We start from the raw sequence: 12,129 nt of genomic DNA, 5'->3' as shown, positions 1-12,129 counted from the left end.
TAGATCATACAGTTCTTTGTAAGGACACAAACTATCTTGCAAATATGCCCTAAACCAACCTACCCTTTCAAAATTAAAGTCGTACTTTTTTGCAATCGTTGCAGCGAAAATCTCATGCAGTTGCTTTACATTCAGTTCCTGGACGACGTCACTTTCGGTCTGTTCGCTACTGCATTCTGTTTCGATTGTTATCCTTTCCTCTTCCAATTGCATCAGCTCTTCATCTATCAGTCGTTGGTCATGGGATGCCAAAACCTCTTCAACGTCATCTTCGTCAACTTCCACAAGCCAAACTCACTTTGTCCTTACTTCGTTCACCACGATCGAAACACTTAATTATGTCTAGCTTTACGCTAAGTGTAACACCCTTATGAGCTCTTTTAGGCTTTTCCGATACCTTAGAACTCATCTTGCTAATGGCTGCTCACAGGCATGTGTTTAAGCAAGGCCGGCGAGAATCCAGGGGAGGAGAGGCTGCTCGGGGCGCGTGCTGTCTTTTTTCTTAACAGTGAAAACACCTTCTGTTAGCGAAAACAGGTAACTAATGTAGGTCATTCGTAACAGTGAGGTTTCGTAAAGCGAACGTTCAAAAAGCGGGGGACACCTGTACTAGAAAAATACAGTTACCGAGGTAAGGTATTGCACAACCATAACATTACGGCATTACTTATTTGAAAAAAAATTGTAGTTTAAACTGTCCAGCCTCCCCATCTCAAACAGCCTAGAAAAGAATATGCATGCTGACTGACTTTAAAAAAATATTTCTACATAATGTAAGTAACTAATACCTTCCTCTCACTTTAACAAGAATTATTTTTTTCATCTTCAAGTCCAAAGGTGGCAAGCATCAACATCTCAGATTTGGCAACCGTTACTGGGTCCTTCTCCTTCACTTCCTGTTAATCTGTTAACCCCCACTTTACCACTCAATCTCACTACTCTTATTTATTCAGAATGCCCTCTCTCTGACGATAAGTTGCTTCATCTCCTTGCATTTAACTTCAACGCTTTCAAGATCAAACTGAAGTGGATATTTTCTCGCATTGTCAGAATTCACTGCCCACAGGCCTAATCCAACTCCAGATCTTTTCATTGTTAACTGGTGTTATGATATGAATCAGTTTTTTCTGCTCCACTCATTCACTCTCGTCTAGCTTCATGTCAGACTACACTACGCCATTATCTAACATCCAAATCAAACATTTCATTAAGCTTGCTGTGGTGTACATTGATAACCATATCAGTACCACTACTTCCTCTTCCCTCGAACTAAAAGAATCCATTCAGCTTTGTTACCAGTTTCTTCTATTCCTCCATCTTCATATGGTCTCTCTTAATTTTCCTTTCTTTGTCTAAATTCATTTACTGGAATTGGGCATCACTGGTAGAAGACACTGATGTAAAGTTAAGAGTGTATGAAACTTAGAAGGAAATTATAGATGATTCTGTTCTTACAAGCCACTCTCTGAGCAAGTAATCACTGTGTAGTACAGCCAGTGATGTTGAGAGTTTATGCTTAGGGTGCTGAATGGGATGGCAATCATACAGGCTGCTTCGTTCAGAGAACAGGCTGACAACTGATATCTCCTGTAACCTCCGGTTCTTCATATCTACTATAACCTCAACTACACTTTCTCTCACATTGCTTTCCATAAGCAATATACTCCACATTCCAGTTCATCTACCTGTCAAATTTGTTTTTACAATTTAATCATCTGCAACTTCAGAGAATCCCTTCCATAATATAGGCAGTTCCCACACTCTCACCTCTTCATTTTCCTCCAAAGAATCACAACAGAGTTCCCATGTCTTTCTATTAGTCTCCACCTTCAACAGATTTCCAGCACCACTACTGTCTTGTCACAAAATACTGATCTCCTCTTCAGCATTCTGAAGTGACTGTACCCTCTGTGACTCCCATGTTCAATGCTCACAAAATCCTCTTCATTTCCAATTGAAAGCTTCACATTTTAAGTGGAAGAGATATAGCAACTGACATGTTATCTTCTCTCTATCCACTGCCTGGGGCTCCAAATATTCTTTCCAGTAAAACAGAGATCTATTTATACTATTTTAACTTAGTATACAGTAACTGTACTCGCAGCTGAATGCAATTTCCTCCACCCAAAGAAGAACAAACACAAGTTGAGTGACTGCTTTGCAAATACGTCCATTCATTCCACAAGCACGATCCCAAACTAATTTCACACATCAGTTTAATTCTTTGTCCCATCCAAAATTCCCTTTTCCTTAGCCTCCTACACCATTCCAGTGAAGTACAATATAAGCTCCAAAATCAACATTCGACAACCTTCCAGAAAACACAAAGGATTCTGCAGATGCTAGAAATCCAGAGCAACACACACAAAGGGCTGGAGGATCTCAGCATATCGGGCAGCAACTATGAAAATGAATAAACATTCGCCATTTCAACCAAGACCCTTCTTCAAGTCTGGAAAGGAAGGGGGAAGATGCCAGAATAAAAAGTGGGAGGGGGGAGGGGAAGGAGGACTAGCTAGAAGGTGATATGTGAAGCCAAGCAGGTGGGGAAAGTAAAGGGCTAAAGAAGAAGCAATCTGATAGGAGAGGAGAGTGGATCATGGGAGAAAAGGAAAAAGGTGGGGCACCAGGGGATAGGTAGGTGAAGAGAAGAGGTAAGAGGCCAGAGTAAGAAATAGGACAAGAGGGAATGGATTTAATACTTGCAGATTATCGTGGTGTAGTTCCTGTTTATATTTGTTCCAGACATTTTTTTATTTATAGAAACAGAAAATGCTTGAAATACTCAGCAAGTCAGGTGCCTCAGTAGTGAGAAGGTGTCAATTACCATATCTGGTAGATGAATTGCCAGTTCTTTTTGCACTAAGTGGTTTGAGGAAAGAACTCAAATCATTTTCATTCTAAAATGATATATGTTGTTCTTGATATGGAAAAATTAGATTTCACCCTATTTTGCTGATATTCATACTACAAAAGAAAACCTGAAGGTGACCAAGTATCCTCGATATGTGTTCATGTATATTTTGACCCTTACAGGTTGCTGTCAAGCTTCCCTGTGTGTTATGTACTGAACATAATGTGAGAGGGCATTCTGAGTGGATAACTTACAAGCAAAATAAACAGCTGCATGTTTGTTCCTCGCCTTGCCATCTCTCATGTTTGTTACCCACTGCCACCTGGATTGCCGGTACCATAAACATAACAACTGATGGTGAGGTCACAAATCCTCATGTGATATTTATTGTTTTGTTCCCTTCGATAAGAAAAGTCCATGTGCAACGCTGGGAGTGTAGTGCTGTGTTATGTGAGTGAGCAAAAAGAACATACCACACGCCATGTGAAAACAACTGCAGGAAGCATGGTGAGTGAAGAATCCAAGGGGAGAGAATTGGATAGTTAAGTAAAATAAATAACAGGGGGAGAGAGAGACATACAAGACTATTTAACTTTTCTGGAGCGTGATTGTGTTTGAAAATAGTGACAATGTTTGGAAATATAGGGCCGTATGACTAAACAGAGCAATTGAGTTCACATTCTGAAAGTTTTGAATATTTTGCACTAGCAAATCAAATTTCAGATGATATTCGTATTCAACCTGACTGTGATGGGTACAAAAACTTTTAATTTATTATGCACCTTTGCAACTTGCTAAGCCTGACGATAAGCCTTACGAGAACATAGTTAATGTCTTAAAGGACCACTATTCACCTACACCTTTGATTATTGCTAAGAAGTTTAGAATTCATTAAATGAATCGAGAGGAAGTTGAGTCTATTTTTCAGTTTGTGGTGGTGCTGAAGCAATTGTCTGAACACTATGATTTTTTGGGCAGTTGCTGAATGGTACATTACATGGTACTCATATGTGTAATGTAGTGAGGCAATTCAGAAATGTTTGCTTATAAGAGACAGACTAACATTACAGAAGGCAACTGAGTTTAGTACACCTACAGAGATGGCAGCTAAAGAAGCACAGTTATTAAGTGCACCTTCCCAAGTTCATGAAGTTTCTACTGACTTTAAGAATAAGACACCTAATTGCAACCTATGTTGTAGCAAAACTGGATATTCAGCAAAAAAAATGCTGATATAAGGGATTTAGATTGCTGAAACTATGGCAAAAAGGGAAATATTGAATGCTCCTGTAAAAGTAAAACAACACTGCCAACCAAAAATATTGGAATAAAGAAAAATAACTTGGAAAAACAAAAAGAAATATATGATTAAGATGGAGCATATTGAAGACAGACTGAGTGACTCTCACTCTGTGTTTGAAGAAGCTTTGCATGCTTTATCTGTTTCAGAACAGAAAGACAGCTATTGGGTGACTCCACTGTTGGTTAGGGCCATATTGAGGATGCAGATGGACATGGGCGCTGCAGTATCCGAGGTGTCAGAAAAATTTTATAAGGAGAAATTGCAGCATCTCACCTCAGAAGGGGCAAGGTTGACTTTAAAGACTTACACTGGTGAGGTTGTTCCAGTGAGGGGAGTAATACCAGTTACAGCCGAGATTAACAAACAGGGAGAGAAACTTCCACTGTATTTTGTTAGAGGTAGTCATCCAGCACTTCTGGGCCACTCATGGTTGGAGCAGCTCGAACTCAGCTGGCACAAAATGCACTTGATTGGTGGAAGCACTGGTCAACAAGATGTAATGAAGAAAAATGCAGAAGTATTCAATATAGAACTAGACAATATGAAAGGACTCACTGTTAAGCTGGCTGTTAAGCTCGACACAATATCCAAATGCTTTAAGGCAAGACCTGTTCCATATGCCCCCAAACCCACCACAGAGGGTGAATTGGAAAGACTGGTCCAGACTAAGGTATTGGAACCAGTGTGTATAAGTGAATGGGCAACTCCACTGGTTCCTATCATATAAAGAGATCAGTCATTAAGGTTTTGTGGAGACTTCAAGGTAATCATTAACCGGTTCTTACAGTTGAACAATACCCTCTTCCCCTCTTTGATAACCTTTTTGCAAGATTAGCCAGAGGACAAACATTTAGCAAGACTAACCTGTGTCAAGCATACTTGAAGGTGCATGTGGAGCCAGAGTCACAGGACCTAGTGACCACAGCGACTCACAAAGGAATATTCAAGTACTGAAGGCTCCTGTTTGGCATCACCTCAGCTCCCACAACTTTTCAACGAGCGATGGACCAGATCCTGATTGGGTTGACAGGAGTGCAATGCTATTTGGATGACTTACTCATTACTGGGTAAAATGAGTGTAAGCATCTACAAAACTTGGATTCTCTACTACAAAGACTCAAGGAATATAGGCTTAAGAGTCTGGAAGGATAAGTGTGACTTCTTTCAACCTTTGATTGAATATTTGGGCCACGTGATTGACAACTCAGGGTTTCACAAGGCACCAAAGGTGAAGGTAATCATGGAGGCTCTATCACCACAGAATGTATGCAAGTTAATTAAGATCTTTCTTAGAACTACTAACATACTACGCAAATTTTATTCCTAACCTATGGAGCATGCTGAAACCACTTTATTAATTTTTAATAAATCAACACACTGGCAGTGGACAGATTGCTGTGAAGAGGCTTTTAAAAAGACCAGAACAGTTTTGTCACACACTTCAACCCGTCATTGTCCGTACAGTTGGCCTGCGACGCATCATTCTATGGTGTGGAGGCGGTTATCTCACACATCATGCTGTCAGGTGAAGTGTGTCCAATTGTTTTTGCATCAAGGACATTAAGCAGAACAGTAAGTCACTATGCCCAGATTGAGCGGGAAGCACTCATAACTGTCCTCGGAGTTAAGAAATTCCATTATTCCCTCTTTGGTTGACGATTTACACTACTGACAGATCATTGACCCTTGACATCGATTTTTGGTCCACGTGAGCATTCCTTCCCTGGCTGCTAGTCCAATGCAACGTTGGGCTCTGTTACTATATGCACATCAGTACATATAAAGCACCAGAGGTCAGAGCGCAATTTGAATGCTAATGGACTATCCAGACTTCCCTTAGCAGTGACAGCTCTGGAGCAATCCCCAAAAGAGATCCTTTACTTCAAGAATCTTTTATTCAAAAGTCTTTTACCTGCAGCTCTGATAATTGTGGTACAAGTCCAGAAGCACACACGTACTGACCCTGTTCTATCTAAGGTGGTGGACATGGTAACTTACGAACAGAAAGGAGAGCCAACCATAAGATAGAAACCTTACCAGGCCTGACAGAAGGAGCTCATAGTCTAAGCAGGATGTTTACTATGGGGCTACCATGTTGTCATTCCACCACCAATAAGAAAGCAAGTGCTTCATGATCTACAAGCAGGACACTGGTATAGTGCGCATGAAAGAAATTGCATGCAGATACTTCTGGTGGCCAGAACTGGATATAACCATTGAAGAGAAGGCCAAAGCATGCCCACATTGTCAGTGTCGATGCTCCTTGACTTGCTCCTTTGCATCCATGGGAATGACCTGAGGACCCATGGCAGAGGATTCACATGGATTTTGAAGGACCTGCAGAAAGCCACATATTCTCGGTTAGAGCGGACATACACAAATGGCCCGAGGTTGCCATCATGAAGATTACTACATCTGAAAAATGCACTGAGGAGCTATGTTCCATCTCTAGCTGTTTTGGGCTTTTTCAACAGCTTGTAAGTGACTATGGCCCACAATTTGTCTGAAGAGTTCAAAACATTTATGGAACAAATGGTATTCAGCACATCAAGTCAGCAGTATATCACCTAGACACAAATGGCCTTGCTGAATGATTTGTACAACAACGGAACAAGCCATCAAGACATCAGTGGTAAGTGGATCCCTCAACCAGTGTCTTAGCACGTTCTTGCCGACGTACCGCAGCACACTTCATGCCAGCATCAAAATGGCCCCAGCCACTGCACTGATGAAAAGACAGCTCCGCACCCGGCATGACCTGTTTAGACTCCCAAACACAAAATAGACTGTGCTAAATGATCAGAAACCCCAAGCAGAGAGACATGCTAAAGCCAAGTAAAGAAGTTTCACAGCAAAAGAGAGAGTACTTGCCTGGAACTACACTTCTGGAACAAAGTAGATACCTGCAATAGTGGTGGCACAAACTGGTCCTGAGTCATACACAGTGGAAACTAGGAGCCACAACATCAGAAGAAGGCATGTTGATCAGCTGTTGCCCACTTCTGAGACCACTGAAAACCAACACAAACTGACCAATTCAGATCCTGTTGTAGAAATGGGGCAGGATTCTGAGAAAACAACCTCCGTTAAGATCAAATGACACAGCCAGTGCTCTTCCATCACCTGTGCTTTCTGAGCTGACCCCTTCTGACAACGCAATACCCAAACCAAAATCTATACATACACCAAGAGATAAAAATACTTTGGTATCATCCCCTACATCAGTACCCTCGCAGGAATAAGCAGCCTCCAGACAGAATTAATCTCTAGTTTAGTGACTAACCCTCAGCACATGGAGGAGAATAATCCCCAGGGTTATGTCTGGGAATAGAGGCTGTCAAAGTTCAAAATTTAAGTTCAAACTAAATTTATTATCAAAGTATATATATGTAACCCTGAGGTTTGTTTTCTTGCAGGCATACTCAGTAAATCCAAGAACCATAATAGAATCAATGAAAGGCCACACCCAACAGGGCAGACTATCAACCAATGTGCAAAAGACAACAAATAGAGCAAATACAAAAGAGAAAAATAGTAATAATAATACATAAATAAGCCATAAATATCAAATTCTTGAGATGACGAGTCCTTGAAAGTGAGTCCATAGGTTGTTGGAACAGTTCAGTGATGGGCCAAGTGAATTTGAATGAAGTTATCCCCATTGGTTCGAGAATCTGATGGTTTAGAGGTAATAACTGTTCCTGAATCTGGTCATGCGATTCCTGAGGCTCCTATACCTTCTTCCTGATGGCAACAGTGAAAAGGGAGCATGACCTGGGTGGTGGGGGTCCCTGATGATGGATGTTGCTTTCCTGCGACAACACTCCATGCATGAGGGACTGGGCCATATCCACTACTTTTTGTAGGATTTTCCGTTCAAGGGCTATTGGTGTTTCTATATCAGGCTGTGATGCAACTAGTTAATATACTCTCCACAACACATCTTTAGAAGTTTGTCAAAGTATTAGATGCCATGTGAATCTTTGCAAACTTCTAAGGAAGTAGAGGCGCTGCCATGCTTTCTTCGTAATTGCATTCACATACGTGCTGGGCCCAGGACAGATAGTCTGAAATGATAACACCAAGAAATTTAAAGTTGCTGATCCTCTGATGAACACTGGCTCATGGACCTCTAGTATCCTCAAGTCAATAATCAGCTCACCAGTCTTGCTGACATTGAATGAGAAGTTGTTGCTGCAGCACCACTCAGCCACATTTTCAATCTCCCCCCTATATGCTGATTCGTCACCACCTCTGATTCAGCCTACCACAGTAGTGTCATCAGCAAACTTAAATATGGCACTGGAGCTATGCTTAGTCACACAGTCATAAATGTAAAGCAGGTAGAGCAGAGGGCTAAGAACACAACCTTGTGGTGCACCTGCACTGATGGAAATTGTGGAGAAGTTGTTTGCAATCAGAATTGATTGGGGTCTGCAAGTGAGGAAATTGAAGATCTAATTGCACAAGGAGGCATTGAGGCCAAGATCTTGAAACATATTGATTAATATTGAGGGGATGATAGTATTGAATGCTTAACTGCAGTGGACAGTTTGGAAAACAAAGTGAGAAACCTTTAAAATAAGGTGGGGTGATATGTTAGGTATTCATGGATATTTTGATCCATACGGGTTGCTGTTAAGCTTCCCAGTGTGTTGCCACTGAACGTAATGTGAGGGCATTCTGGGCAAAATAAACAGCTGCACGTTTGTTCCTCACATCTTCGTCTTATTCAGGGCCACCCGGCTTCCCAATTGACAAATATAACAATCCTCTATGTCCTAACCAACTTTTGCTTCAGTAATGTGTTAAAAAAAAACAATAATTTGGTAACTATCAAGGTCGTTTATGGGGAGCAGAAACTAGCTGTCCCTTTTCTGTTTTCTAACAGACTAAATTACGCTTCACCGGCTATTTAATCTTTTCGGCACGACATGAAATTGATTTTGAATTAACCGTACAAGTGCAAGTCCTTCTTTCCTCAGCATTCACTAAATATTATCAACACGACTCCAGTACTATTAATAGCAATTTGTAAATGTCAGCTTTCATAATCACGTTAAAGAGTACAACCGTGACCAAAAATCTGCAGACGCGGGCTTTCAAAAGCTGGACGAAACCACGCCGATGACGTCATCAAACCCGCCTGCGCCACCAAACCTGAGGGGATCAAGCCCCGCCTCCTCTGCCAGGCTCCGATGACATCAGCGGCGTTGTTTCGGAGCCCGAGCGCCCATCTCGCGCTTCCTCCCCCCCCCAGAAAAACCATCCCGATTGGTCGGGGCACCTGGCAATCAGAGCGCAAACGGCATCCAAGTTAGGTTGACCCCGGGTCTACCCGCCCCCTTCCCTTTCTCCCTCTCTCTCTCTCTCCCCCTCTCTCTGCCTCCCCCCCCCACCTCTCACAAAATGGGCAGCGATCTGCGCCGCCGATTAAAGCAGGTTCTTCAGGAAACACACAACAACAACAACAAAAAATCCCAAATCATCAACCAAAACTTCAGTTCCCCACAGACAGAATAAAACACAGATCGCAGCATTTTAATATTCCCGCCAGCCCCCCGTCCCACCACATCGCAGGCGCTCCCGTTCTTCCACCGGGCCCGTTTAACGCTGCTATTTGCCGCCTCAGCCAGCGGAGCTCCCTTACCTCAAGAAATAATTATTTTTTTAAAAAACATAAAACGTAGACAGTCGGAACTGAAATCTGCCGCACTTCTTTTTTTTCTATCCCTCTTTCCCTCGCTCCTCTCATCAAACCAAGCTGCCCGCGCGGTGTGCTTCAGTCGGCTCCAGGTCGTTCCCTTGGACTCCAGCCGCCGCCTTCACCCGTCAGAGGCGAGGGAGAAGTTGTTTGCTGGTGTTGGGCATGTATATTTTTGGGAGGCTCACTCGTCTCTTCGCCTTGACCACCATGTTGCAGGAAATGACATGTAAAAGTTGAAGCGGAAGAAAGGAGCCGAGACCCCCAGACAACCTCTGATCGGCACCACATCTACATTAAAGTTTGGCGGCGGCACGCTGCTGTCACATACAAAGAGCTGTCCTCGGCCACAATGTACACCGAGTGATCCCCTCCAAGTAAATTACAGCGAGGTGGTTCTTTTTTGGTATTTTATAAATACTTAAATTTGCAAATAATGTTTAAATTGGTGTGAGTATACAGAAGTTTGAAGGGATTTATGTTGTATTTGTTAGCGTTGCTTTGAAAATGACCAAGAGTGGCCAGGATAGGAACGGGGAGATGTGGTTGACAACAGAGGCGGATTTTCAGCAACTTCTGAGACGGTTTAAGCGTCCCTTATTAAAAAGCCACTTACGCCGGCTGTGACTGACATGGGAGTTTCCCACCCGGTCCCGCTTCTACTCCAACTGACTCTAAATCTGTTCCAACGGTGACATCCTGAGAGTCTCCCGTCGCTGGTGCTCTGCACTTCGTCCGCTGGCTGCAATTTGGCGTTTGAACCGTTACCCGACTCCCCGCGATGGAACGATCTCCTGGCCCTCTCGTTCGAAAGGTCTCCGATTCATCTTGTCCCGAAACACTCCTGTCCTATGCCTCCCACATTGAAACCGTTACTCAATATCGTTCAACGGATTTCGACGCCCTTCCCATCGAGCTTTGTCCACCTTTATAGCTTACGCTTCATCTCCCAGGTCTTCAAATGGTTTCTAACTATTGCTTCCTCGTTCATCCCAATTGCATTGTATTTCCTTGCCTCATGCAATCGCTCCCTCTCCCGTGTCAGTGCTGAGGTGAGTGACATTATGTACTCTGGTTCAGGTGTCTGATGGTTGAAGGGTAATAACAGCTCCTAAACCTGGTGGTGTGGGACCTCGGGCTCCTGTACCTCCTTTCCAATGGCAGCGGCGAGAAGAGAACACGGCCTGGATAGTGGGGTTCCTTGATGTTGGATTCTGCTTTCTTGTGGTAATGCCCCTTGTCGATGTGCTCAATGGTGGGGAGGGTTTTGCCTGTGAAGGACTGGCCTGTATCCACAACTTTCTGTAACCTTTTCCGTTCTTGGGTATTGGTATTTTCATACAAGGCCATTATAATCTGTGGTGTCATCACAAAGAGCCTCCCATTTTCTCTCTCGCTGGCGCACACTCCATTGTTCATGGTGCCCCTCTCACTTGCCTCACAAATATGTCATGAACACGTTCTTACATCCTTTGTGCTTCTAAGGATCACAGTAAACTTTACCCTTCATGTCACAATTTCCACTTATTGCCCTTGCACTTCCTAGCCTACTAGGACAGTAAAATATTCCTACAATGTATTCTCAAGTATAAAGGAAAAGTAGGCAGTTTAATCTTGCATAATTATGGACTTAAAACTTTTTGTACTGCAGTTAGAAATCACTCCTTCAGTAATCAACGAGCTTCAAAACCTGGACTTCTGTACTTCCCTCTGCAACTGGATTCTTGACTTCCTCATCGGGAGACCACAGTCAGTGCAAGTGAGAAATAACATCTGCTGCTCGCTGACTATCAACACAGGCTCAGCTCAAGACTGCGTGCTTAGCCGACTGCTCTTTACTCTCTAAACCCATGAATGTGTGGCTAGGCACAGCTCAAATGCCATCTATAAATCTGCCAGTGACTCAGCTGTTGTTGGTAGAATCTCAGATGGTGACAAAGATGCGAACAGGGGTGGGTTAGATCACCTGGTTGAATTATGTTTCAACAACCACTTTGCACTCAACATCAGTGAGACCAAGGAATTGATTGTGGACTTCAGAAGAACACACACCAATCCTCATTGAGGGGTTAGCAGAGAAAGGGGTGACAAGTTTCAAGTTTCTGGGTGTCAACATTCTTGACGATTTATCCTAAGCCAAACATATTGAAGAAGGCACACCAGCAGATATATTCCATTAGGAGACGAAATTCAGTTTGTCACCAAAGACTAGCAAACTGCTATAGATGTACTTTATTCTGAAGAAGATTCTTCACTCCACTTTACTTT

At 42.8% G+C, this 12,129-nt stretch overlaps 1 protein-coding gene across 3 annotated transcripts in view; it reads right to left on the bottom strand.

The window, feature by feature from the left end:
- The window catches only part of prdm11 (PR domain containing 11), a 117,122-nt gene extending 107,181 nt beyond the window's left edge, over window positions 1-9,941 (bottom strand). For all 3 annotated transcript variants that reach the window (XM_063062223.1, XM_063062225.1, XM_063062224.1), the window contains exon 1: window positions 9,808-9,941. The gene's annotated coding sequence lies outside the window, so the exon portion shown is untranslated. The remainder of the gene's footprint in view (window positions 1-9,807) is intronic.
- Window positions 9,942-12,129: the final 2,188 nt, after the last annotated feature.

The sequence above is a fragment of the Mobula hypostoma genome, chromosome 11 (genome assembly GCF_963921235.1).
Source record: "Mobula hypostoma chromosome 11, sMobHyp1.1, whole genome shotgun sequence".
Lineage (NCBI taxonomy): Eukaryota > Metazoa > Chordata > Chondrichthyes > Myliobatiformes > Myliobatidae > Mobula > Mobula hypostoma.
The sequence above is the reverse complement of the archived record's forward strand: the minus strand, read 5'-3'. Positions and strand labels throughout refer to the sequence as shown.